The 4665-nt window shown below is 34.9% G+C and overlaps 1 protein-coding gene across 1 annotated transcript in view; it reads right to left on the bottom strand.

The window, feature by feature from the left end:
* LOC125668332 (golgin subfamily A member 6-like protein 22) overlaps positions 1 to 4402 on the bottom strand; it is a 31397-nt gene extending 26995 nt beyond the window's left edge. Inside the window, exon 1 of the mRNA XM_048902313.2 lies at positions 4323 to 4402. The gene's annotated coding sequence lies outside the window, so the exon portion shown is untranslated. The remainder of the gene's footprint in view (positions 1 to 4322) is intronic.
* Between the last annotated feature and the right edge of the window lie 263 nt (positions 4403 to 4665).

Raw genomic sequence — 4665 nt, 5'->3', positions numbered from 1 at the left:
TCAGAACCCCTACCCCGGGGATCATGAAGTTTACCATTTTGGTAGAAGCCTTTCTGCTCTACATCACTATGCATTTAGTTTTTCTTACAAATGTGCCGTTCTAGAGAAGAAGATTTTTTAAAATTGGTCAATTTTGGGCGGTTTTTACCCCTCCCCTAAGGCCACAGGGGTGCAGGAGTCCTGAAATTTACAATTTATGTTCCCCTTATTCCAAATATGTTTCATACCAGATTTGAAAAGAATTGGAATGATAATTATCAAGAAGAAGTTAAAAATGTCTATTGTTCACACATTTGATAACTGACCATTTTAGCCCCACCCCGATACCAAAACGCCTACCACTGGGATCATCAAATTTACAATTTTGGTAAAGGACTACCTCTTCTTTCTAAATATCTATTTACTTTCAATTTAGTATCAATAGCACTAAAGAAGATGTTGTTTAAGTGTTTTACACATAAACACTATATACCAAGTTTGGCCCCGCCCTGGGGTCAGAACCCCTACCCTGGGGATCATGAAATTTACGATTTTGGTAGAGGCCTTCCTGCTCTACATCACCATGCATTTAGTTTTTCTTACACGTGTGTGGTTCTTGAGCAATCTGATTGAAACTAGTGTAGCGATCTAAGTGAGCGGATCTCAGGATCTGGTTTTAATCAGATTGGTTCTTGAGAAGAAGATTTTTGAAAATTGGTCAATTTTGGGCAGTTTTTGCCCCGCCCCTAGGGCCCCAGGGGTGCTAGAGTCCTGAAATTTACAATTTATGTCCCCCTTGTCCCAGTAATATTTCATACCAAATTTGAAAAGAATTGGACTGGTAGTTATCAAGAAGTTAAAAATGTTCAATTGTTAACGCACGACGGACGAAAACCAATTGCAATAGGTCACCTACTCAGGTGACCTAAAACAAAAAAGTGGTATAATACTCTGGCTACATATTCCTTATACAAAAAGTAGGCCAAGGTTTAAAGGTGTAGGACAGTCATATAATGACAGTATTTGCATGTAATTTACTAAACTGTGTACTTAACAATATCCATACATATAGCAATATAAATTCATATCTTATTATCGTATTCTAAGTTGCTCGTATAACTTACATTTTTTTCAAAAACAGTAGTTTTCAAGATATGGTTAAAACAAATTTTCCCGAAAAAATAAAAAGCATCAAAACTTTTATTAAAACCCAATCCATCGAAAGATATTAGTCCCGTGGGGATCCGGGTGAGAATAGGTCCTCAGTGCCACTTGCTTGTCGTAAGAGGCGACTAAATAGGGTGGTCCTTCGGATGAGACCGCAAAAACCGAGGTCCCGTGTCACACCCGGTGTGGCACGATAAAGATCCCTCCCTGCTCAAATGGCCATAAGCGCCGAGCATAGGCCTAAATTTTGCAGCCCTTCACCGGCAGTGGTGACGTCTCCATATGAGTGAAATATTCTCGAGAGGGACGTTAAACAATATTTAATCAATCGAAAGATATTACTCAACAACTAAATCAGATTCAGTATGAATTCCTATGGAAGAGTCCTATTTCTAAAATTAAGACAAGAGTAGTCACTCAGAATTATGAAAAAGGGGGACTTGAAATGATTGATATTGAGAATTTCATAGACACCATGAAAATATCCTGGGTTAAAAAATTTCTCAAGTGTTCTGCCAAATGGCATCAGTCATAGGTACAGATATTGATATCAGTCAAGTTATTACTTTAGGGCCACTTTATGCTTAACAGAAAGTGAAGAAATCTAAGAATCAGTTTTGGTTTGATGTATTTCAATCTTGGAATAAACATGTTAATTGTTATGCGCATATCTTGTAAACTAATGTCAAATTCTATGCCCAGTATTATAAAAGACTTATTTCCCCATGTTAGATCGGTGTTATCTATTTATTAATATCTCTGTGCTTTGTCTTTTACTTCCAATCCATATAACTTGTGATTTTGAATAATTTACTGATAGTCCTGCTATTTGTTTCACAAATTTAATTCATGAATTGTAGCCTTCAAAGATTCCCTGGTTCCAGCTAGAAAAAGAGTGGTATCATCTGCATATTGTGATATTAGATGTGTAACTTCCCCTACATTTATTCCCTTAATATTTTTATTACCTCTTAATTTGATTGCAAGAATCTCTGCACATAATAAAAACAAATAAGGAGAAATCGGATCCCCTTGTCTACAACCTCTTCCATTCTTGAACCACCTTGACAAATTCCCACCTTGGTTAATTGTTGTTAGATGTCGTGGTAAAACATTTTTACCCAACTAATTATTGAATTACCAAAATTGAAAAATTTCAACACTTGTATCATAAAGTTTCATGACACTGTATCAAAGGCTTTTTCAAAGTCTATAAGTAAAATTAATCCAGGAATATTTTTGACTTGTGTATGCAAGGTGAAGATAACGAACAGTGATCAATTTCATAACTCCTACAAGTAATACAAAATAGATAGTTGGGCAAACACGGACCCCTGGACACACCAGAGGTGGGATCAGGTGCCTAGGAGGAGTAAGCATCCCCTGTTGACCGGTCACACCCGCCGTGTATAATTCATAATATCATAAATTAATCTAGTATTTTCTGCAATATTTCGACCTGGTATAAATCCTGTTTTGTCTCCATGTATAAGTACTGGTAAGACAGATTTTATTCTGTGTGCAATGCACCCTGAGGCAATTTTGTAAACAGTATTTAGTAATGTAATCGGTCGCCAATTTTTTAAGTATTATTTTGGCTTGTCAGGTTTCGGTATACATACCATTATACTTTGTCTTTGAGTGACAGATAAATTACCATTTCTAAAAGAATATATAATTCAAAGATCTGACAACAAAATGTCCCAAATCCCTCCCAATTTTTTTTTTATTCAATAGCATATTCAATTCCTTATTTTAATATACCTGAATTAGTTTAAAAGTTAACACGTTGTACCTGAATTATATGCCCGATAGATATTTGCATTTAATAGAATAAGGCGGAAAGATTATTCATATAATAGATATATACACTGTAATGAGGTTGTTAAAATGTCGAGAACTCCAGCTCGTGCATCATCGTCCGAGGGTAACTACGGATCACGTTTGTGCAGTCTCGAGCACATCGATGTTCTTATTTCAGTATTCACATCGGTGTTCTTATTTCAGTATTCACATCGATGTTCTTATTTCAGTATTCACATCGATGTTCTTATTTCAGTATTCACATCGATGTTCTTATTTCAGTATTCACATCGATGTTCTTATTTCAGCATTCACATCGATGTTCTTATTTCAGCATTCACATCGATGTTCTTATTTCAGCATTCACATCGATGTTCTTATTTCAGTATTCACATCGATGTTCTTTCAGTATTCACATCGATGTTTTTATTTCAGTATTCACTTTTGTGACGTCTAAAATGATCCCCCGACTGTCCCTTGAATAACCATTTCAGACATGTGATTTGCAGTTGTTTGTAAGGACCAATTAAAAATTAAATTCTTCTGATTAATTCTAGGCAAGATGGACATCCTTATAAATACTCCAAGAGTCCTTTTATTAAGATGACAAAAGTAGAAACATCAGACCTTACAACTGTAAAGATGCTATGTCTCAGTTTTATCGGCATTTCTTTAAAATCAACACTTAACAGCTGTGCATAAACACTTTATCAATTTAAGATAACTTTTTAAGCTCTAGGAAAAGCTAGTGTGACAAAAATGTCTTCATTAACGAGTTGCATTAAAACATGCATAATTCATACATGTAAATGCACATTTTCTGCAAATACGCATCAGCACGACATGTTTACGAAACAAATTCTAAAATCAGGAGTTTACTTTGATCGATATAGGACCCACGGCGGGTTATTGCGATCTCATCCGAATGACCGACCCATTTAGTCGCCTTTTACGACAAGCAAGGGGTGGTACTTCGGACCTATTCTAACCCGGATCTCCACGGGATCAAAGTATGTAGGATTTGTCAGATGAAAATTAAATCCAAAGTACAGTAATCTTTTTTAAAATATTACTTAAATTCTGAAATAATCGCTGAATTGAAGCCAGAAATAATTTAATTGATGTTGGAATGGTATGAAATTATTCCCCAGAAATTTACCTATGAAAAGATATATACTTAGTAATTCGGTACTGAAAGGTGACTTTTTAAAAAAAAATTTTTTTTATGGATATCATTAATTAAAAATAGACTAAATGCAATACTATAATTTCACACATGTTATATCGAATTTATTACAATATGAAATATTTGCAAATCCTAATACATAAATTGATGAATTAAACACCTAACAAATTGCGTGTCTTTACCTTACCTTGAAAAGGATCCGAATGATCAGTGCACATGATAAAAGATAAGTGTTGATTTAAAAGGCTACCTTACTCAAAGAGTGCATAAAGTAAAGTGATATATGTACAGCCTGCTTGCAGAATAAATGTTCTTTTTTTTTTAGTGGAAGAAAGAAAATACTTTTAAAAACCGAATATCAAATCAATATTATGGAACATAATAGCATTTATGTTTAAAGCGTATATATGTGTCATTTGCCCTATTGGGGACCTCGTATAACTTTACCCCGTTGGGGGCCTCAAGTTTGTTAGCCAATCAATGGCTTGGATAGGCACGCGATAGCTTGTGTTTTGCACAATTACGTATCT

This window comes from Ostrea edulis, chromosome 4, assembly GCF_947568905.1.
Source record: "Ostrea edulis chromosome 4, xbOstEdul1.1, whole genome shotgun sequence".
NCBI classification, from domain to species: Eukaryota; Metazoa; Mollusca; class Bivalvia; order Ostreida; family Ostreidae; genus Ostrea; species Ostrea edulis.
This window is presented reverse-complemented; position numbering and strand designations above follow the sequence as displayed.